This window comes from Gossypium arboreum, chromosome 11 (genome assembly GCF_025698485.1).
Source record: "Gossypium arboreum isolate Shixiya-1 chromosome 11, ASM2569848v2, whole genome shotgun sequence".
In the NCBI taxonomy this organism is placed as follows: Eukaryota; Viridiplantae; Streptophyta; class Magnoliopsida; order Malvales; family Malvaceae; genus Gossypium; species Gossypium arboreum.
Window position 1 is genome coordinate 96,417,624 of NC_069080.1, and position 25,380 is coordinate 96,443,003.

General features: G+C 35.6%; 1 non-coding gene across 1 annotated transcript; it reads left to right on the plus strand.

The window, feature by feature from the left end:
• The first annotated feature begins 1,197 nt into the window (after positions 1–1,197).
• LOC128284646 (small nucleolar RNA R71) lies at positions 1,198–1,304 on the plus strand. Its single transcript, XR_008275068.1, has one exon. It is a non-coding gene; the product is annotated as a small nucleolar RNA R71 (small nucleolar RNA).
• Positions 1,305–25,380: the final 24,076 nt, after the last annotated feature.

A 25,380-nucleotide genomic window follows, 5' to 3' on the forward strand; every position in this document is an offset into this window, starting at 1 on the left:
CTTCGTCAGATCTATCATCTCAAATTCTCCAAGTCTTTATTTTTTGGACAGGATATCCTTCATAAACTTGACGTAGCTCGGCATTTGTTCAAGTGCTTTAACTAACGGGATGTTGATGTGAAGTTGCTTGAGTACATCTAGAAATTTCTTGAATTGAATTTCCTACTTCTGCTTCTGAAGTCTTTGAGGGTAGGGTGGTGGTGGTTTCTTTATTGGAATTGATTGATTCATTTTTTGTGGTAATTTTGCATCTAACGGAGTTGTTAGTTTATCGAAATTAGCTGGTTTTGGAATTACCTTGTCGAGTTTTTCAGGTTCTGGTTCTTGTGCAACTGGAATTTCAACACTCAGTTGAACTTTCTCTGAGTCTTGAGCATCAGCTGGCTCCTTTTCAGCTTCGATAGTGTTGGGCTCTATTGTCTTTCCGCTCTTCAATGTCAACGCTTTGTAATGCTCCTTCCCTGGATTCCTCGGATTCTCCGTATCACTAGGTAAAGCACCTTGTGGTCGATTCCTGAGTTTAGTAACCAGTTGGTCCACTTGATTCTCCAAATTCCTTAGAGTGGCATCGTTTTTTCCATGTATGCCTTCAATAAATTCTCTAAGCTATTGGATGATTCGGCCTGAGCTGGTTTCTGAACTTGTTGGGAAAAACTAGGCGGCTAAGTTGGTCTAGGTTGAGCATAATTGTTATTGGTTCCAGCCCCTTGGTTACTCCAGGAAAAATTCGGGTGGTTCCGCCATGATAGGTTATAGAAGTTGGATTGCAGTCCTTGCCTTCCTCGATTTTCGTTTTGGTTACCCATGTAATATACGAATTCAGGGTTTGATAGACATTCTTCAAACAAATGTCCCTCCCTACAATAAACACAGGCTATACTCTCAAATTGGCGAGGTGGTTGGGCTACAAAATTGTTAGACCCATTAGTGGTAAGATTTTTAAGCATTGAGGATATTGAAGATACCTGAGATGTGAGTGAAGTGAGAGCGTCCATTTCATGTATTTTAATGACTCATCTTCTCGACGCGGTTCGATTGGTTGGCCATTGATAATTGTTACTGGGGATCCTCTCGATGATTTCGTAAGCCTCATTATAGGACTTACAAAGGAGAACACCGTTAGCAGAAGCGTCCACTACCATCCTCGTGTGATCATTAAGGCCATTATAAAATGTCTCAATTTGGATGCAATGTAGGATTCCATGATGAGGGCATTTCTGTAATAGCTCTTTGTATCGTTTCCATGCATCATACAAGGACTCATCATCTATTTGTTGGAAAGCAGTGATCTTGTTCCTCAACTTAGCATTCTTACTAGGTGGGAAATACTTCATGAGGAATCTTTCTTGAGTTTGGTGGCAATGAATTCAACCAGGCTCGAGCTCTGTCCCTTAGTGAGTATGGGAACAGCTTCAATCGTAATGCATCTTTGAAAACTCCAGCTAATTTGAAAGAGTCGCTCACCTCCATAAATAGTCTTAAATGAAGATGAGGATCTTTTATAGGCATTATACTGAATTGACCCACTGTCTGAAGCATCTGGAACATGACTGGCTTCAGCTCAAATTGTTGTGCCTCGATTTCAAGTCTCTTAATACCCGGATTAAGATCATTAAAAATAGGCACTGCATACTGTCTCAAGGCTCTATCCCTATCATCAGCAATAAGGATAGGATTTTGGGCAAGGTTTGCTCCATTTCCTTGATTCATATTCTCAAAATTCATTCCTTCAGTCCTTCTCTAGTTCACTTTTCTTCTTTGTTGTCGAAAGGTTCGTTCTATCTCAAGGTCTACATGGAGTAATTTAATAATCCGATCAATACTCATAAACACCTGAAATATTCACAGAAAAATTAATTAAGTTAAAAATTAAACAGAAAAATAAAACAAGATGTAAAACTAACAAATTCACAAATAATGACTCTTTAAAACATTCCCCGGCATCAGCGCCAAAAACTTGGAACGACGAAAAAATGTGCAAGTGTACACAATCGTAACAAGTAATAAAGTGACAAGTAAATGTCGAGTTATCGTACCCACAAGGACTGTAAAAGAATTATTTATGAAATTAATTGTAAAACACTTTGGTGAGGTAAAAATAATTTGGTTTTAAAAGGTGGTCAAAAACTGTTTAAAAACTAAGTAAATATTTAAAAATAACAAAGGATTTCCAATGCACGATTTCAAATAAGATTTAATTAATATAACATACTTGTGTTGGATTAATTATATTTCTTGAACTCAGAATTATTAAACTCATGTTTATACTGTTACGAATAAATTCACAGCAACCCGGTAATTTGCTAACTTATGAACAAACTTACATACAAAAATCCATTCATCTCTTGACATATCCCTATGTCAATTCAACTAACTAAACAGATTCTAGCAAGCAAACATGCTATTGCACATACATACTCATTAAATTGAACCAATCTCTTGCATATCCCTATGTCAATTCAAATGATTAATGAAATCTAATAAGCATATAAAAGACTTTGTGAAGTAACAACGCATCTCTACCTTGAAACAATTTAATCACAATAATCTTGCAAGTTATGCAAGGCAATAATATCGCCAGATACATTGCTAATTTACCCTTCAGCTACCTTAGAAGAATAAACATGCACTGATTAACTACTATGTCAATTAATTACAATTTCAATCCATTTAAATAATTAATTCATTAGTTACCTCACAGTCGTAATGCAAGAATAACTTAGGCATGGTTTTACTTAATCAAGCATCTTACCGAGGCTTATAACAACATAAACATCATTTTAACAATTTAAGCAGGCAAAATATAATCAACCTAACACAAACATAATTTAAGCTGAATTGATTAAAATAACCATTTCAATAGCATAAATATTCATAAACATGTTCGTCAAAACAACAACAAGAATTAAAGAGTTAGGGAACAAGACGCAAATCCGGTGTTTCTCCGTGGCTTGACTAGTTGCTCCATTCTTCGTTCTTTGTTGGCATTGGCTATCAAGGTGGGTTATGAACACCTAATTTCTGGTCCAAAATGGATGATAGAAGCCTCTTTTCCAAGAGAAGAAATCGGCACTTGAACAAGAGGGAATGGAATGGAAAAAATGAGAGAAAAGTGAGAGAGGGAATGAGAGAATGATGTGAAGTGAGTAATGCTTTGAATGACCAGAAAGGGGTGGCTTTTATAGCTGATTTTGGCTGCTAAAAATAGAAAATTCCAGCAGCCAAAGAGACCTCCCTTGGCCGGCCACACACATGGCAAAGTTGAGAGTTTCAACTTTGCTATTTTAAGCTTGGGGCAAATCTACAAAGCCATAATTTAAGGTGGGGTTTGAATGCAATTTAGAAGTCTTTTGAGGGACTTTTTGCAAGCATATTTAATCAGCTAAAATGCTGATTTGGGTCAGCCTATGGGCGGTTCTGGGCTGCCCATTTAGTGGCAGGTTCAGTTCACTCAATTTGGCTCGACCAGTGCGGTTCAACTGGACCCTTTCTCCATAATTAATTAAAAATAATTTATTTAACCCACACTAAATGGGGAATAAATTAAAATTAATTAAATTATGAATTAATACACATTTCTGGACCATCTTAGGCTGGAAATTAAAGTTCTCGATACTTCAAGTTGATTCTCGGTTTTGTGCTTTCTACAATGTCAGTCGAGCCAATTTTCGACCTTTGCGCGAGTCTGTCGAAAATAGTCAAAATTAATCAAAACTAAGTATAAAATTAAATATATTCACCATGTTCATATTTTTAACATGATTTAATTATTTTATAATATTTAATTATTTTTCGACAAGAATTTAACCGTATTTGCATGAATTTAAGTAAAATTGGGTATGAAAAAGTATATAATTTTTTGTGTTTCCAATACCACTATACAAAATCAATACCAAAATAACATTCTAGAACTTTAAAAATTCAAATTTTGATGAAGGTATCAAAACCTTAGGCCTAGGTATCGATACCTAGCCTTCAATATCGATAACGATGTTAAAAACGATACCAAAATCACATTCTATTTTGGAAATTTTTAGTTTTAAAGCCTAGGTTTGATACCTATACCCTTGGTATCGATACCTTGGGTAAATTTTGGTAAAAATCAATTAAAATTTCACTAAAACCCCTTGCAATATATTGTATTCAACTCAACAATTCAACTCAACACTTAAGACCAATCCAATATGCATTTAAACTACTTAAAACAACTCTAAATTGATCACAATTATCACATTAACAAACCATATTTGCAAACATACTTATAACCTCAATAATTCATTTCAGATAGAACAAAATACTTCAAATAAAACCAAAATAGATAGAATTTCAAGAGTTTTCATTTTAGTCCCTAACATTCTAGAACACATTTGGTCTACCTATGTACATGTCATTTTAACTCAAAATATAGTACTTACTCTTCTAGCTCTTGAAGATGTAATGAGGTGAGAGATACCCTAGCCCGACTCTAGTTCTTCAATTCTAACTGTACCTACACTTTAAAATAAATGCATTAAGTTAGTGAAGACTTAGTAAGCACTACAAGAATAAATAGGTAAATGAATTGTAACTTAATGTTTTTAGAGAAATCTGAACAGTTGTTTCAGGACCAAAAATTTGATGAGTAAATTAATATTTTACTATTATTTTAATGTCTATGGTATGTTAGTAGAGTCGTATAAAAATTTCATTAAGAAATTTTGATGTTTACATGCTTAATTTCGTGAAAAGGACTAAATTATAAAAGGTGTAAAACTAGAGTTCAAGTAGTTAAATGTATTAAATAGCTTTGAAACTTTGATATAAGAGGACTTGGATGGTAAATAGACCATTTATATAGTTAGTGGATATTCATGGATTGGTTTTGTTGAAATTAAGAATATTTTTAAAGGTTAAAAATGTAATTAAGTAAATGAAGGCTAAAACAATAAAAACAAAAGAAAGAAATGAGATATCATCTTCCTATCTTCATCTTCAATCGATTCTTCAAGGGAAAGAATAGCTAGGGTTTGATCACTTCATTTTTTGCTTGCATGGTATGTGTTTTGATTCTGTTTATAATAATTTTTATGTTTTCGAGATCATTGTAGCTAAATCTAGCTAGTCTAGGGACTAATTTGCAAAAATGTTAAAGGTTTAGGGTTTTTCCATGAACATTTTTGTATGGTTTTTGAAGTTTAATTAAATATTATAAGTCCTTGATGTTAAATAAACAAGTTTTGTAAAGGGATTTTTAATGAAATTTTCATTTGGGGACTTATTTGTAAAAGTAATGAAATACCATGGTAAATTTGTGGAAATAATAATTTTTATGGATTTCTAAAAGTCCTTAGTGAATTCGGCTAGTATGAAATGTGGATGAAATTGCTTAAATCTATTTTATGAGCTTAAGGACTAAATTGTAAAATGTTAAAATGTTTGGAAAAAAATTGTATTTATGCATAAATGTGGATTATGGATTGATCTGAATGTATGAGTGTAACAGCCCATTTTTAGTCAAATCAGAACAGTGGTTTCAGGACCACAAATCTGAGGTCGAAATAATTATTTTATTATTATTTTAATGTCTACAGTGTAACATTTCAAAATTGGCCCTAGTCAGAACAGTGGTTTCGGGACCACAAATCCGATGTCAAAATATTTATTTTATGATTATTATGAGGCCTAGAATGAAAGTTAGAATGTGTTAAAGTTTCATGAAGAAATTCTTAGTGTAAAGTGTCCAATTGGAAATTAGGGACCAAATTGAATAAATTGCAAAACTTGGATTTTAAAAGAAATTTGCATGAAATTGCTTTAGATTATTAATTAGAAGGTCTTGAAGATTAGTTTTCCCAATTTCTAAGTTTTTGGACAAAAATGGGCATGCATGGAAAATTTTGGAAGTTTAGTAAGGAAGGGCATTTTGGTCATTTGGTAATAAAATCAATAAAAAGGGGAAATGAAGGCAAAAATCAGCCATTCTTCTCCCTCTTGCTACTAAAATTCCAATGGACACCATAACTAGGGTTTCTTCACTTTCCAAGCTCAATAGTATGTGACTCCTAGCCCCGTTTTTAATGTTCTTTGCATTTTTGAGATCATTGAAATATGTTCTCTCCATTTCTACCCATATTTTAAGCTAGGGTTCATGTATGCAAAATGACCCATGTGTGACATGTTTGTTCTTTGATGATTTATGGGGGAATATGAAAGTTAGATGTGTGTTAAACATCTTTTCCTAAGTGATTTTCATGAAAAACCCCTAAAAGGACCTTTTTGCAAAAGGTACAAAATATATGGTAGAAATGTGAAATAGAGGAAAATGTCAGCTAGTATGAGTTTATAATACATTCGACTAAGCTTGGGTAACCAAGGAATTGCATTTATTTCATTTTACGAGCCTAAGGACTAAGTTGTAAAATTTTGAAATGTTAGAGGTAAGATGGTCATTTTGCCCGAGGGTGAATTTTAGGTTCGAAATAAATAGCATGAGGTAATTATAATTTATTTTTACTGATATTGACCCCTAGGAACCGATTCCGAAGATCGATCGTGGAAAACGAAGGTTTCGAAATAACTGAAATACGAAACCTAAGCATTTACCAGGTAAGTTCGTGTAACTCGAATGTAAACTATCTTTAAATACATTAAAGATGTATGTACATGTATGAATTATAATAGTAATATTTATTGTATGACAACTCATGAATTATTAATGTATGGTGAAATGTCCCGGTTGAAAAAAAGGGATGAATGATGGATTGCTCGAAAATGAAATAATGGTATAAAGGATCTAGCCTGGACAGGTGATCCTTTAGTGATCTAGCATCCTGAAGAATATGTGTGCTTTGACAGATTTAGCCTGGACCGGTAATCCAAATAGGATCTGAATTTAGCTTGGACTGGTAATTCAGACCTGAACTCGTAGGAGTATATGTCATTGTAAGGGATTTAGCCTAGACTGGTAATCTTGACATTACTCTGTGAGTTACGTTGTGGGGGATTTAGCCTGGACTAGTAATCTCACCATAAAAGTGAGGTTCATGGGAGTGCGTATTTAAAAGATCACTTACATGATTTGATGGTAAACGAGATATCCATCGAGATTCCAAGAAATTCGACGGGATTAAAATGTTAAATGGGAATAGACATGTTTGAATTGATGAGCTCCTCTATGAAGGATGTTACATTGTACTGGCATGAGACTAACTTGATGGTTGAGTACATGTGATAGGAAATTTTACTATGAATGTTTGGCCTGAATGTCTTATATGGTTGCATGCTAAATAACCGGCAAGTTTACTTTCCCGTTATCCGGACTTACTAAGCATGTTAATGCTTACCCCCTCTCTTTTCCCTGTTTTACAGAGCTCGTGGACTTGTGAAGATTGAAGACGATTAGAGCATTGTCAACACTATTAACTTGTCTTGCGTTGGTATATAGATATTTTATTTTATTTCAATGGCATGTATAGGTTTTGGTTATTTTGTGATATGTGTCATTGGTTGGCCTATGTAAATATTAAACTTATTCTTTTTGTATATGGCCATAAGGCATGGCTCATTTTGATGTAAGCTATGACCTAATAATTGTGCTTGTTGTAGTTAAATGTTCTTGTGATGATTAAATGTGGTATATTATAAATAGACGTATGAAATGTGGCCAAATCACTTACGATGGTTAGGTCATAATTGGCAATGAGTTATAACAATGAGCCAAGTCTAAATGTGTTTTTGAATGAGATGAAAATCCTAAATACAAAAGGATAAATTAACATGTACATAACCGATGAGATAAGGTTAACATGCAATAGACCGTTTATGGTAGTACTCGGACATATTTAGGCCATGTTAAAAATCATTGAGGTTCACGAATATGAGTGGTTATAGAGGGTGACCATTGGCTTAGATTTGTAGCCTCCAAAAGGGTCCATACGGATAGACACACGGGCGTGTGTCTAGGCTGTGTGTGACACACGACCAGCCCCATGGGTGTGTGGTATGGTCGTGTGTCCCCTGCACCTAAATTTTTTAGGTCAGAATGCATGGTAGTAAAAACACGGGTAGAGACGCAGCTATGTGTCTCAACTGTGTGGAGGACACAGCCTAGTACACGGGCGTGTGTCTTGGCCGTGTTTCCCTAAATGCATGTTGACATCATAAATAGAATGCTCAAGTTTTTTGGCACGGGTGACAACACGCTTGTCTAAGCCATGTGAAGGACACGGGCCAGGGACACGGGCGTGTGCTCAGCCATGTGAAAACCCCTGTAGGTTCGAAATGAGAAATAAATTCAATTAATTCCACACGAGTAAGGGACACGGGCGTGTGCATTGCTTCCATACGGGTGTGTGAGGCTTGAACTTAGAAATTTTCCTAAGATTTTCTTAAGCTCTCGGTTTAGTCTCGGACCATTCTTAATGTATGTTTTGGGTCTCGTCGGTCCATAATATGGACATTATCAATATGATTGATTGGTTTTAATTTGGAACGAAATTTTATAGCTCGAAATTTTCCCGAAAATGTCATATTCATGCCCAATAATGGCCTGTACCTTGTCCCAGTCTTGGGTACGGGTAAGGGGTGTTACATACAGCATGGCAATATGATTGTGTGAAAATTTCGTGAAGAAATTTTATCGTTTGAATTCTTAATTTGTTAAAACAGACTAAATCGCGTAAAGTACAAAATTTGAGTTATATTAGCGAACGATGCTATATGGCTCTGATATTAAATAATGGAAGTCCTTATGTGGTAATTATACCATTGTTAATATGAGTGGACAAAGATGGACATCATTTAGGTGATTTTAATCGTATATCATTAAGGGTAATTTTGTAATATGGTAATTAATGATAATTAAAGAAAACAAGTTAAAATTTTTGTTTCATTCATCTTCTACAACCAAAAATACAACCTAAAATAGCCATGGGAGAAGCTTTACATTTGACCAAGGCATTTTTGTTCAAATAGCTACGATTTTTGTCTCGTTTTTAATGATTTCTATGTTTTTGAGATCGTTGCAGCTTAATCTAGCTAGCCCAGTCACTAATTTGCAAAACTGTTAAGGTTTAGGGTTTTTTCATTGATGAATCTATGTGTATTTTGATGTTTGATGATAGAAAATAAATGGTTTTTGTTAGATAAACAATATTTGTTAAGTGAATTTTAAGAAAAAATTGTCAATTAGGGATTTAATTGAGAAATGTGTAAAATTCATGGTGAAATGTGTGAAATAATGAAAATTTTAGGCTGCTAGGGACTTAATTGAAATTCAGCTAGCATGGGTATAAGTTGAATTTCATGAATTTGTGTTTTTATGAGCTAAGGACTAAATTGTAAAAATGTCGAAATATTAGGGGTAAAAGTGTAAAGTTTCCTTAATGTGTATTTTGGACTAAATTGAATAGAGTGATAATTAAATAAGTTAATTTTGACTGCATTTAGATCAAGAAAAGCGAAATTAGGATTTAGATGGGGGAAAAATCAAGGTTTTGGACTAGTCGATCCGTTCTGTCGTTTTAGCTATCGAGGTAAGTTCGTATGTTAAAAAGCATTATTATAATTGTATTCTAAATACTTTAATATTGAATAAATTGTGTATACGACCTTGCGGATGTGTTCAACGATGATTCGGTAAATGAGAAATCCCGGTTGAACCTTAGGAATAGATTAGGATACGAATGACATGTCATTAGGGGTTATGTGATTTGGGTGCTGGTCCGTACGTCCTACCAGTGGCTGAGTTATCCGGCATGTGTTGCGAATTCTCGTCATCTTGTGTGAGCAGCACCGCGTAGCTTCGTCATGACCGTCAGCTTGTGTGAGCAGACCCGTTGATAGCTCGAGAGTGAGCATTACGTGTGATATTAGATTGAGATAGCTTCGGCTATGTATTGGCACTTACGGTACAAGATTCCCGATTATCCGATAGTATTCCGAATGGTTCAACGGGTATATCTAATATACAAAATGGTGAGAAGTAGATATGTATCAGTACAGGTATGTATGGAAATTATATAAGCATTGAATCTATGGAAGTTGTGAATTCATGGCTAATTGTGTGATTGAATATAGGTTAATATTGTGATTAAATGTTTTGTAGTATGTTTTGTTCATATTCTTGAATGGTAATAAAATGGAGAGCTTTGCTTATTATTTCATACGAGCTTACTAAGCTTTATAGCTTACACTATTTACTTTTCCATGTTTTATAGTGAATTTCAAAGTTTACTCGGATTGGGAGTCGTTGGAGATCTCATCACACTATCAAGCTATCACTTTGGTACTTTTGAATCTATGTATTTTGGTTATATGGCATGTATAGGAATTGGTCATATTGGTATATATGATAGTAATGAATTTAGCCATTTGAATTGGCTTGTAAATGTTATGTCGATTGTTATGTGTAGCCATCAGATTTGGTTTATTTTGGTATGTTTAGTAGTGGTTGTATATAAGTGAAAAGGGCCCTTTGAAATAATATGTAAAATTGCCATTTATATGCTTGCTGTGAATTGGTAGTTGGAGTATTAAATGGTTGACATTTGAGATTGGTATGTTTGTGATTTTAGGTAAGATAATGCTTAAATGAATGTAGTCTTATTGATGATTTGAGATTACGAGTTTTGGTATGAAATTGAATGGCACATTGTTGTATTTAGGTACTTTGTGTTGCTGGTATTGATATATCATAAATTAAGCTTATCTAAGTTTGGATGAATGCTTATTTATGCCATGTTTGGTGCCATTTGGTTTGGTGTAGGTGTATGAAATTTGGGTGAGCAAAATGGCTTGGTAAATAGCCTATTTTTATCCACACGGGCAGAGACACGAGTGTGTGTCTCAGTCATGTATGACACATGGTTCGGTGACATGGCCGTGTGTCCCCTGGTGTTGATTTAGAAATCAAGTTAGTATGCTCCACACGGCCCACGACCCAACACACGGGCGTGTGTTTTGGCCGTATGGCATAAGTCAGTATACCTTACAGGTTTGGCATTGCCTAACACACGAGCGTGTGTAGCCATTTCGAAGGGCACAAGGGCTGGTCACACGGGTGTGTGGTTGGCCGTGTGACCCAAGTCATAGAGTTACACGGGGTCAGACACGAGCTGGGACACGACCATGTGATTCCATTTTGAATGTCCACACGACCAGTGACACAGAGGTGTCTTTGGCCGTGTGAGACACACGGTCTAGCCACGCGAGCATGTGTCCCCTGTATTTTGCAAGATTTTTTAAGTTAATGGTTTTGTCCTGAACTACTCCTAGTGCATGTTTTGGGCCTCGTAGGCTCGTATTAGGGATAACGTGAATGATGTTGAATGATGATTACATGAAATTTGAAAGTGTATGTGAAATGTATGTTTTATTGTATAATATGTCCAGTAATACTTCGTAACCCTATTTCGGCATTGAATACGGGTGAGGAGTGTTACATTTATTGGTATCAGAGCTACGGTTTAGTCAAATCTAGGACTAACGTAGCATATGTGAGAGTCTAGCTATACATGCCATATATAACCTGTGATAGTGTGATATCTTCTGACAGTTTTAAATTGTGTTTTAATATAGTAAATGGATCCCAATTGAGTTGTAGCTAATGATGTTGAGAGTAATGCACTAGCCTCCATTCACGGAGTAGTGCAATCAGAGTCAAGACCCGTATCGGGTAGTTAGGGAGGAGAGGCCAAAGAAGCCTTCTTCCAGATAATGAATGAGTAGTTCATGGAATTTGTTTGAACAAATCTGACTGCTCAACAACCTCCACCCTCACCTAATCCCCAACCAGTTCCCGTAGCTCCTTAAGGTTTGGAACCTTTATGATTGAATAAGCCGCCTATTGATAAAATCCAAAAATACGAGGCTAAAGAATTCAGAGCCACTAATGATGACGACCCTGAAAGAGCTGCGTTTTGGCTTGAGAATACTATCAGAGTATTTTATGAACTATCCTGCACACCAGCTGAATGTGTAAAATGTGTCATATCACTTTTGAGAGACACAGCGTATCAATGGTGGAATACTTTAGTATCTATGGTGCCGAGAGAATGGGTCACTTGGGAATTCTTTCAAGCCAAATTCAGAAAAAAATACATTAGCCAATGATTTATTGATCAAAATCGAAAAGAGTTTCTGGAGCTGAAACAGGGTCGAATGTCTATAACTGAGTATGAGAGAGAGTTTGTAAAACTCAGTAAATATGGTCGAGAATGTGTTTCCACTGAAGCAATTATGTGTAAAAGATTTGAAGATGGGTTAAATGAAGATATCATATTGCTAGTTGGGATTATAGAGTTGAAAGAATTTGTGGTGCCAGTTGACTAAGCTTGTAAAGCCGAGGAACTTGGCAAAGAAAAGAGAAAAGTTGATTTCGAGATTAGGGATTCGAGAAAGAGATCGATGTATAAACCCTATCAATCTTTGTCAAAGAAATCACGGGATTCATATAGTCATCTATCCAAATAGAGATCGTGGAAAACAATACTCAAGTCCTAAAGCTCAAGCTACATCAGTATCGAATGTCGGTAGTGTGACAAACAATAAACCCGAGTGTCAACAGTTTGGAAGATGACATTTTGGAGATTGTTGGATGAATAATAAAGCTTGTTTCAAATGTGGTTCGTTATATCACTTTATTCGAGATTGCCCTGAGTTAGCCAAGAAAGATAAATTTCAAAATGTAAGACCAAGCAACACAGCTGCTAGAGGGAGACCACCTAGAAATACGGGAAATGTAACTAGTAGTAAAGGTATAACAAAAGATTCAGCTGTGAGATCTGAAGCTCGAGCGCCAGCTAGAGCTTACGCTATTCTCGTTCGTAAAGACGCGTTATCACCTGTACGTTTTCTCTTTATGACACTAATGTAATTGCCTTAATTGATCCTGGATCAACTCATTCATATATGTATATGAATTTAGTGTCTAGTAAGAGTTTTCTTATTGAGTCTACTGAATTTGTGATTAAAGTATCGAACCCCTTAGGCAAGTATGTCCTAGTTGATAAAGTTTACAAGAATTCTCCTTTGATGACTCAGGGTTTCTGTTTTTCGGCAAATTTGATGCTTTTACCTTTTGATGAATTCGATTTGATTCTGGGTATGGATTGGTTGACTCTGCATGATACTGTTGTGAATTGTAGACGAAAGACTATTGAATTGAAATGTCAGAATAGTGAAATCCTTCGAATTGAATCAGATGAGTCGAGTGGATTACCTGTTGTGATTTTGTCGAAGTCAGCTTAGAGATATGTGAGAAAAGGTTGTGATGCTTATTTGGCATATGTACTCGATACAAAAGTATCTGAATCAAAGATTGAATCAGTGCCAATGGTTTGTGAATATCCAAATATGTTTCCAGAGGAGTTGCCTAGGTTACCACCGATCAGAGAAGTCGAGTATTCTATTGAATTAGTGCCAGAAACATCACCAATATCTATAGCTCCGTACAGAATGGCTCTGACAGAATTGAAAGAATTGAAAGCTCAGTTGCAAGAGTTCATAGATACATGTTTTGCATGACTTAGTTTTTCGTCCTAGGGTGCACCAATGTTGTTTGTAAAGAAGAAAGATGGATCGATGAGACTATGTATTGATTATCATTAGCTCAATAAGGTTATGATTAAGAATAAGTATCCTTTGTCGAGAATTGACGATTTGTTTGATCAATTGAAAGGAGCAACAATATTTTCGAAGATTGATCTGAGATCTGGCTATTATCAGTTGCGAGTTAAAGGTTCAGATGCACCGAAAACAACATTCAGAACAAGGTAGAGGCATTATGAATTTCTTATTATACCTTTCGGATTAACTAATTCTCCTGCAGTTTTTATGGATTTGATGAATCAGATTTTTAGACCAGATTTGGACAGATTTGTTGTTGTATTTATTGATGATGACATTCTAATTTATTCCCGAGATGAGTCAGAACATGCTGAACATTTGAGAATCGTATTCAAACATTGAGAGATAAGCAGTAGTTTGCTAAATTCAGTAAATGAGAATTTTGGCTCCGAGAGGTTGGATTTTGGGGACATATTGTTTCAGTGGAAGGTATTCGAGTTTATCCGAGTAAGATTTCCACAGTTGTTGACTGGAAACCACCAAGAAACGTATCTGAAGTCAGAAGTTTTCTGGGATTAGCTGGCTATTATCGGCATTTTGTTAAATGATTTTTGATGATTGCTACACCAATGACTAGATTACTACAGAAAAATGTGAAGTTCGAGTGGTCCGTGAAATGTCAACATAGTTTTGAACAGTTGAAAGCATTGTCAACTGAGGCACCAGTTTTGGTTCAACCTGAGTCGGGTAAAGAGTTTGTGATTTTTAGCAACGCATCATTGAACGGTTTGGGTTGTGTTTCGATGCAAGAGGGTAAAGTGATAGCTTATGCTTCCAGACAGTTGAAACCGCATGAAAAGAATTATCTGACGCATGATTTATAGTTGGCCACTATTGTATTTGCATTGAAAATTTGGTGACATCATTTATACGGTGAAAAGTTTCATATTTTTACTGACCACAAGAGTTTGAAGTATTTAATGACTCAAAAATATTTGAATTTTCATCAACAAAAATGGTTCGAGCTATTGAAAAACTATGAGTTAGTGATTGATTATCATCTGGGGAAGTTAACGTAGTCATGGATTCTTTAAGTAGAAAATATTTATTTGCTTTGCGAACGATGAATACACAGTTAACTTTGTCTGATGATGGTTCGATTTTGGCTGAATTAAAAGCTAAACAGTTATTTCTTCAACAAATTTGTGAAGCTCAGAAGTGTGATAATGAATTGCAAGCTAAAAGAATGAAATACGAGTCGACTACTTATTCAAACTATTAGATCGGATCCTATGATTGTTTAATATTTCGAGATAGAATATGTGTACCAAAGAATTCTGAGTTTATTTAGAAAATTCTACACAAAGCACATAGCGGTTGTTTATCTATTCACCCGGGGAGTACTAAAATGTATAATGATTTGAAACAATTGTATTGGTGTTCGGGCATGAAAAGAGACATTTCATAGTTTGTGTCGAAATGTTTGGTTTGTCAACAAGTTAAAGCTAAACATCAAGTGCCTTCGGGACTACTACAGCCAGTGATGATACTAGAGTGAAAATGGGATAGAGTTATGATGGATTTCGTATCGGGATTACCCTTGTCTTTAAAAAAGAAAGATGTTATTTGGGTTGTCATTGATCGACTGACGAAATTGGCACATTTCATTTCAGTACGTACGAACTTTTCACTTGATAGATTAGCTGAGTTGTACATCTCTGAGATCATTGATTGCACGGGGTGCCAGTTTCTATTATTTCGAATAGAGATCCGAGGTCTACGTCGCAATTTTGGAAGAAATTGCAAGAAGCTTTGGATACAAGGTTGCACTTTAGTACTACTTTTCATCCACAAACCGATGGTTAGTCTAAGAGAATAATTTAGATTCTCAAAGATATGCTTCGTTGTTGTGTGTTAGAGTTTGAAGGCAATTAGGAGCAATATCTAACATTGGTTGAATTCATGTATAACAACAGTTTTCAACAGAGTATAAAGATGGCACCATATGAAGCATTGTATGGTCGTAAATGCCGAACTCCGTTATACTGGACCGAGCTTAATGAGAAAAAAATTCACGGGGTTGATTTGGTTAGAGAGATCGAAGATAAAGTGAATGTAATTTGTGACATTTTGCATGCAGCTTCAGATCGACAGAAATCTTACGCAGATTTGAAACATAAAGACATTGAATTTCAAATCGATGACAAAATATTTTTGAAAGTATCTCCGTGGAAGAAGATTCTTCGATCTAGTCACAGAGGCAAATTGAGTCTGCGATTTATTGAGCCGTATAAGATTATCAAAAGAATAGGACCAGTGGCGTATCGGCTAGCTTTACTGTCAGAGTTAGAAAAGGTCCATGATGTGTTTCACGTTTCGATATTGCATCGATATAAATCAGATTCATCGCACGTGATTTCTCTGAAGAGATTGAAATTCAACCTAATATGACTTGAATTGAAGAACCGATCAAAATTTTAGCTCGGGAGGTTAAAGATTTGAGAAATAAAAGCATGGCTTTAGTTAAGGCTTTCTACTAAAATTTTCGAGGACGAAAATTCCTAAGGGGGGAGAGTTGTAACAACCCGTTTGTAACAGCCCATTTTTAGTCAAATTGGAACAGTAGTTTTGGGACCACAAATCTGAGGTAAAAATAATTATTTTATTATTATTTTAATGTCTACAAAATGATAATATGATTCTGTGAAAATTTCGTTAAGAAATTTTATCATTTGAATGCTAAATTTGATAAAAAGGACTAAATCGCGTAAAGTGCAAAATTTGTGTTATTTTAGCTAAAGGTACTAAATGGCTATGAAATTAAATAGTGAAAGTCCTTATGTGGTAATTATACCATTGTTAATATCAGTGGACAAAGATGGACATCACTTAGGTGATTTTAATGGTATATCATTAAGGTTAAATTTGTAATTTCATAATTAATGATAATTAAAGAAAAAAATTAAGATTTTTGTTTCATTCATCCTCTACAACCGAAAATACAACCTAAAATAGCCATGGGAGAAGCTTTACATTTGGCCAAGGGATTTTTGCTCAAATAGGTACGATTTTTGTCCCGTTTTTAATGATTTCTATGTTTTTGAAACCATTACAGCTTAATCTAGCTAGCCCTAAGACTAATTTGCAAAATTGCTAAAGGTTTAGGGTTCTTCCATTGATGAATCTATGTGCATTTTGATGTTTGATGATAGAAAACAAATGGTTGTTGTTAGATAAACAACATTTATTAAGTGATTTTTGAGAAAATTGTTAATTAGGGATTTAATTGAGAAATGTGTAAAATTCATGGTGAAATGTGTGAAATAATGAAAATTTTGGGCTGCTAGAGACTTAACTAAAATTCGGCTAGCATGGGTATAAGTTGAATTTCATGAATTTGTGTTTTTATGAGCTAAGGACTAACTTGTAAAAATGTTGAAATATTAGGGGCAGAAGTGTAAAGTTACCTTAATGTGTATTTTGGACTAAATTGAATAGAGTGATAATTAAATAAGTTAATTTTGACTACATTTAGATCAAGAACAGAAAAATTCGGATTTAGATCTTGGGAAAAACAAGATTTTAGACTATTCGATCCGTTTCGTCATTTTAGCGATCGAGGTAAGTTCGTATGTAAGCATTATTGTAATTTTCTTTAAAATGCTTTAATATTGAATAAATTGTGCATACGAACTTACGGATGTGTTCAACGACAATTCGGCAAATAAGAAATGTGACAGCCCAAAATTGACCCTGGTCGGAATGTGGTTTCGGGACCACAAAACCGAGGCATAAAAATAATTTAATGCTCATTTTGATGCTTATGATATGTGTTAATTCGTGTGTGACATTTTTGATGTTTGATTTAGAGTTATAAATGTGAATTTCACTAGAAAGGACCTAGTAAAAAACTTTGAAAGTATGATGGGGAAATGTGTGATGACTAATTAAAGCATGCATGCAAAACAATGGCCTTGCATGTCAAATATCCCTCTTTTTATAGGAGGTGGCCTACCATGACAAGGGAGTATGGGCTAAACATGTCATGAAACATGTTTTGTTGGTGCATTAGGGAGAAACAATAAACAAATAAGTATGGGTAATAAAGAAAGAAAAAAAAATGTGTGAGTGAACCCCCATTGCCGTGCATTGAAGAAAAGAAAAGAAAAAATTTTGTTCATCCATTTCATTCTCTCTTGACCGAAAATACCAAAGAGGAAGGAAGGAATTTTTGCTTCATGTTTGGTTTGGAAGGGGATTAGGAAGAGATTTGGCTATACTTGCATCAAGATTAAGGTATGTTTGAGGTTGTGCCATGAGATTCATGCATGTTTTTAGTTGCTAGCTTGATGTTCTTATTAGCCCATGGTTCAAATCTTTGTTATATCATGGGGATGGTATTTGGCCAAGGTGGATTTTGTGTTAATGCCATTGCATGTTAAATATGAAGCTTGCTAATGGTATATGTGATGGTGGATTGATGGCTCTTGGACTTTCTTTTTAGTATTTTGAGTAAGACATTAAGTTCTTTGCTTAATCATGACCAAAATTATGGTGTTGTGATGTATTCGATCATGGTATATCCATAAGTATGATTCATGCATGTTGCATGGTAGGTAAGATTTGAGCTTTGGATATGTGTTTATATTTGGATATAAACAACTTGAGATTCGGCCCTTGCACCTACATGAATATATGTTTGCACATGATGTATTGGTATGACATATATACTATTTTAAGGTGTATATTTGCTTGTGATGTTGTTTCGGTTATGAAGTAAACGAGAGATGTGTATTGAGCTACAATATGTAATGCGTTAGTTAGTAAAATGTATGCTGTTTTTTTTTGTGTAGTATTAAGTGTAAAATTGGCCTCAACATAGACATGCATATTCGGCCAAATGAAGTAGATTGGTGTGCATGTATTCGGTTAGAGGCAACCATATTGAAGCCTTATCTTGGCTTAGAATATTGACTAAATGGGTAATAAGTGAGGATGGTTGCCGAATATACAAACATACATATGCATGTGTAATTGAATTATGAATGTTTAGCAAGATGGTTAAACTAGTTGATTTATTAATTAAGCTCAAGGAGTTAAAGAAGGAGAATCAAGCAAGGGAAAGACGAAGGTCATCGAGTAGCCGACTTGGACTATTTTACCCAACACAAGGTAAGTCACTAGGCATATATTTTGTATTGATTTGAATAGACATAATGTCTATATAATTATGCCGAAAGGAATGATGAATTTATATACATGTATGTATGTGGTGATGGAAGTATTGAATGAAAGGAAAAGAGGTGAGATGTATTGAGTTGTTGATTTCGGCACTAAGTGTGCGGGTATAAACATTTGTGATCATGAGAATGGCACTAAGTGTGCGGGTTTAAAACTTGTACAGCACTAAGTGTGCGAGTTTGATAATATAGCACTAAGTGTGCGAGTTTGATCATATAGCACTAAGTGTGCGAGTTGATTATATAGCACTAAGTGTGCGGACTCACTATATGCTTTTGAATCACTATTGACACTGAGTGTGCGACACTATTGAGTTGATCACGGACAGTGGATCGGGTAAGTACCTTGAGTTCATGGCTAATAGGCGCTATGTTTATATTTGGGGTTGAGCTTGGTAAGTTTGAACCTATGTGACAATGTAAATTGAAGTCACGTACATAAGAATTATCGTGGAATGAGTGAAAGGTCATGTAGATGTATGATTGTGACGAAAACAAAATGGTGTATAGAAATGCTTCAAATATCCTATTGATTAGTATATGGAATGTGAATGTGTAACTTGGTATGTGGTTGAATCGAATGGTCTAAGGAACTATGGTATAGTTCAATTTGAATGGAGTAATTAGCCTCGTTCCATTTTGTTTCCTTTTGTGATAATGTTATTAATGGTTGGTAGTGCATTGCTTATGACTTACTGAGTTATATACTCATTCGGTATTTGCTTGTCACCTATTTTAGGTTTCTTGGACTCGACTTTTTGCGTATTCGGGACCGTCATCGAAGTCATCACACCGACTAGCGACTTTTTGGTATCTTCTTCTTAGATGGTCTAAGAGAACATTTCGGCATATATAGGCTATTATGTTTTGTTTGAACTTGGTATGTAAAATTTTGAATAGCCATGCGAAAATGGCTTATAAATGTTTTGAGCATAATGTTATAATCATTTGGTATGTATATGCTCATTAAGAGGCACGGAAATGTTTGGCAATGACCAGCCATTAGAATGGGTCATCATGATTATATTTTGGACTATATATGAAAAAGGGGTGGTTGAATCATAGAAACTATGTGTTAGAGAAAGTCTACCCTAGAAATAGATGCTGGCAGCAACAGTGATGTGGATGTGAAAAATCACTAAAAATAGTAGGAATGGAATTAAATAGTGAATAAATTATGTAAATGAACCTTGATGAATCTATATTCATATGGAAGAAACGAAACGGTCATATGAGTTGTATGTTAAGAGATATTTTGGTTTTCGTGAAACAGGGCCAGAACGGTTTCTGGATTCCCTGTTCCGACTTTGAAAATTCATTATAAATTAACCTGAGACATTTAGAAATCATTCCATATATTTATAGATTTATTTTGGAGTCTAGTTTCTATAGAAACAAACGGAATCAGTATTGAAGCTCTGCACAGGGAGTTATTCGAGTTGCAACGCACGAAGGTCAGTGTAGTCGACCCCTGTAACATGGGAGACTTTAACTAATAAACTGTACTAATTGGCTCGACCAAAAATTCTAGAAAAAAATCTGTAGATGGACATATGAGTCTAGTTTCAGGGAAAAATTACGAAACTGATTTTCGAGTTGTAAAACTCAAGTTATGATTTTGAAGCCACTAGTACACAGATTGGCAGCTTATGCGGAAATTATCAATAAGTGGTTTGAAGTTTGTTAACACCTCGTGTTCGACTCCGGCAACGGTCTCGGGTTAGGGGTGTTACAAGAAATCCCGGTTGAAGCTTAGAAATAGATTAGGATACGAATGACATGTTATTAAGGGTTATGTGATTTGGGTGCTAGCCCGTACATTCTACCGGTGGCTGAGTTATCCGGGATGTGTTGCGGATTCTCGTCATCTTGTGTGAGCAGCACCGCGTAGCTTCGTCATGACTACCAACTTGTGTGAGTAGACCCATTGATAGCTCGAGCGTGAGAATTACGTGTGATATGACATTAAGATAGCTTCGGCTATGTATTGGCACTTAGGGTGCGAGATTCCTGAGTATTCGATAGTATTCTGAATGGTTCAATGGATATATCAAAGATACGAAGTGGTGAGAAATAGATATGTATCAGTACAGGTATGTACGGAAATTATATAAGCATTGAATCTATGGAATTTGTGAATTCATGGCTAATTGTGTGATTGAATATAGGTTAATATTGTGATTAAATGTTTTGTAGTATGTTATGCTCATATTCTTGAATGGTAATAAATGGTGAGCTTTACTTGTTATTTCATACGAGCTTACTAAGCTTTATACCTTACTCTATTTACTTTTCCATGTTTTGTAGTGAATTTCAAAGCTAGCTCGACTTGGGAGTCATCGGAGATCTGATCACACTATCAAGCTATCATTTTGGTACTTTTGAATCTATGTATTTTGGTTATATGGCATGTACAAGAATTGGTCATTTTGGTATATATGATAGTAATGAATTTATCCATTTGAATTGGCTTGTAAATGTTATGTGGATTGTTATGTGTAGCCATTAGATTTGGTTTATTTTGGTATGTTTAGTAGTGGTTGTATATATGTGAAAAGGGCCTTTTGAAATATTTTGTAAAATTACCATTTCTATGTTTGTTGTGAATTGGTAGTTGGAGTATTAAATGGTTGACATTTGAGATTGGTATGTTTGTGATTTTAGGTTAGATGATGCTTAAATGAATATGGTCTTATTGATGATTTGAGATTATGAGTTTTGGTATGAAATTGAATGGCACATTGTTGTATTTGGGTACTTTGTGTTGTTGGTATTGACATAGCATAAATTAAGCTTATTTGAGATTGGATGAATGCTTATTTATGCCATGTTTTGGTGTCATTTGGTTTGGTGTTGGTGTATGAAATTTGGGTGAGCAAAATGGCTTGGTAAATAGCCTACTTTTATCCACATGGGCAGAGACACAGGTATGTGTCTTAGCTGTGTGTGACACACAGTCTGGTGACATGGTCATGTGTTCCTTGGTGTTGATTTAGAAATCAAGTCAGTATGCTCCACAAGGCCCAACACATGGGCATGTGTTCTGGCCATGTGGCATAAGTTAGTATACCTTACAAGTTTGGCACGGCCTAGCGCACGGCCTGGCACACAGGCGTGTGTGGCCATTTTGAAAGGCACACGGGGTGGTTACTTGGGCATGTGACCCAAGTCAAAGAGTTACACAGGGTCAAACACGGGCTGGGACAAGACCATGTGATTCCATTTCGAATGTCCACACGGCCTGTGACACGGGCGTGTCTTTGGCTGTGTGAGACACACGGTCGAGTCACACGGGCGTATGTCCCCTATATTTTGCAAAATTTTTTAAGCGTTCCAAAAATTTTCTGAGTTATCGGTTTAGTCCCGAACCACTTCTAATGCATGTTTTGGGCCTCGTAGGCTCGTATTAGGGACAATGTGAATGATTTTGAATGATGATTACATGAAATTTGAAAATGTATGTGAAATGTATGTTTAATTGTATAATATCTTCGGTAATGCTCTGTAACCCTATTCTAGCGTTGAATACAGATGAGGGGTGTTACAGTGAGATTGATTGAAGTACTCAATTAGGGTATACCTTAAGATGAAATTGAATTAGTTGTGAATGTTTTAAGTGTAGTAAGGTATACGATTAGGTAAGGTTGTTTGATTTTGATTGAGCTGCCTATATGGAATATTGGTTGAATAGGATTTGGTTATTTGAATTGGTCATTTTATGCTTGTTTTGGTATATTTTGATGCCTTGGTTAAGGGTGCAAATGGCTTGTAGGTACATGCTTGAAATGGCTGAAGGAAATGGCTTGATTTTGGCCAAGTTCTTGTCCACACAGCCTAAGACACGGGCATGTGTCTTAGTCGTGTGTGACACATGGCCACGCGACACAATCTTGTGTGCTCTGTATGTTTTAAAGGTTTCAAGTTATGCAGTTATGCGGCCTAGCACATAGTCTGGCACACAAGTGTCTGAAGCCATTTCGAGTGTTACACGGCCTGGCGCACGGGTGTATGGCTTGGTCATGTGACCCAACTCAGAGAGTTTCACTGGCATAGACGTAGGTTAGGACACGGCCGTGTGTCTCAGCCGTGTGTCTCACACAGCCTAGCCACACGACCGTGTGACCCTTATAGTTTAAAATTTCTAAATTTTTCTTACAAGTTTCAAATGTTTCCTATTTAGTTTTGAATTGTTTCCAAAGTGTTTATAAGGCCTCAAATGCACGATTAAGGGATGATATGCATTTATATGAATGGATTATGCTATGTTTATATTAATGTTTTAAAATGCATGTTTTTATGTTATGTTTTTACAGTAATGCTCTGTAACATTATTTCGGTGGCTGATACAAGTTAGGGGTGTTTCATTTAGTGGTATCAAAGCTACGGTTTAGTCAGTTCTAGGACTAACGTAACGAAGTAAGGTTTAGTATATACATGCCACATATACCCTGTGATAGTATGACGCTTTTGATTTGTTCTAACATTTTATTTCTTATAGATTCAAGATGTCAGCTGAATCGAATCGAGCTATAGTTATAAAGATGTCAGCTGAATCGAATCGAGCTATAGTTAATGAAGCTAAAAAGTAATGTTCAAGCTTTGAATCTTGAGGCAAATAATAGTGTGCCTATTCCAAAATCCATTGGGGATGAGATGAAAAATGTATTTCTTGGAATGATAAACCAATGGCTCAACAAGTTCAAGCAAGCAAATCTTGCAGCTCCGCCACCTTCGCCCCCTGTCATTCCTTTTTTGGCACCCCTGGATATTCCAAACCCTGTACCAATGACAGTTACCCGAGTATCTATAAGCAAAATTTGAAAATGTGGAGCGGAAAAGTTCAGAGGTTCGGTAGATGTGATTCTTCAAAAGTCGAGTATTGTCTATTGAACTCAAATAGAGTTTTTGCAAAGTTATTGTGTGTAACACCCTTTACCCATATCCGATGCCGGGATAGGGTTCGAGGCATTACTGGACTTAAACGTACACCATTTCATAAAACTGGGCCATAAAATTTCATTTAAATTAAAAACATTCAATCACATGCATAATGTCTCTTACACGAGCTACCGAGGCTCTAAACATGCATTAAAGGCGGTTTGGGACTAAACCGAGAACTTTGGAAATTTTTGGGAACACTTAGAAAAATTTTCATGAAACAGGGTCACACGCCCATGTGTCTTCAACATGCCCGTGTCCTTAGGTCGTGTAACTCTCTGACGTCAGCAAAACAAACTGAACCACACGGCTAGGCCACACACCTATGTGCTAGGTCGTGTCCTCCACACGGCTGAGACACATGGCCGTGTCTCTGCCTGTTTGGCTAGCACTTAGGATATTTTCCAAGCCTTTTTGTTGCCTTAATCTTTCACAAAATTAACAACTTTAAAGACACATATCATAGCATCATTTTAATGATTTAGCATGCCTCACTAAGGCACGTTTTTAACAACCAACAATAACACATTACCCAATAATTAATCTCTACTTATTCAACAAATGTCCATGTTCAATCATTATCAACTTAAAGCCAATTTACGCATTTATTCCATACCCATGACCACCCCGAATGGTCCTAAGGCATTCTCATGCACATATGTTATACTATTCATTCATAGTAAACAATTATAATCACATCGTAAGGCATTAACAAATAGTAAGGATAATTAGGCTTATAAGCCAAAACATTATAAGCTACATCTCATGGCTATATTCAATGAATTAACATAAGCCAATACATTTGGCTAATCATGATAACATCTAACATAAAAACTAAGTCTTTATACATGCCACTTACTTGTAAAAGCTTAACATAAATATAAGTCGACACTTCCAAGATGATTACTTGATAGTGTGATGTTGCCTCTGATGATTTCCAACCCTGAGCTGTAACATCCCAAACCCGGCGTAGAGGTTATGGCCGAATCTGGCGGTGTCACATTGAAGTGTTTTTCGAAACCAAAATTTCATTGGAAAGCCCGTTATATATTAAAACCTTATTATATCATTAACGAAAATTTGTAAATCATATTAGATTGTTATTACACTTTAAAATTGTGTTTGTTGCGGAAGCTTTAAAATTATATTAAGAAGACATGGTGTTTTTGAAAAACAGTTATCTTTTGAAAACACGTCTTCTTCCTACAATCTAGCAGTTTATATTAAAGCAAGTAAAAATCCCAAATTAAAAGTTAAAACCTTAGAGAGGCCTTATTACATAAACAAATACCCAATTTGAAATTTAATAGTAAAAAAAAGTCAAATATAAAGCAAGAGCAGTAGTGTGGCCACCTACGAATCCCTCGCAGCACTGATCGTCTAAGGCTGGGGATTTCTTGTACAGATAAATAGATGGGTGAGTTTACGAAAACTCAGTGTGTAATCCCATATAAGTAAACAGTCAGAAAAAAAAAGTTAGGACCTAAGCCCTTTTTAGTAACAGTGACAATATCAGTCTGGGCTTTAGCCCATCTCAATACAGAAACAGTCATGTGTGTGGGCTCTGGCCCATTACAGTAACAGTAAACAGTGTAGTAATAGTAAGCAGTATGCAAGTCCTACCTATTCAGCCTCTACACTCCATCTTCGTCCAACC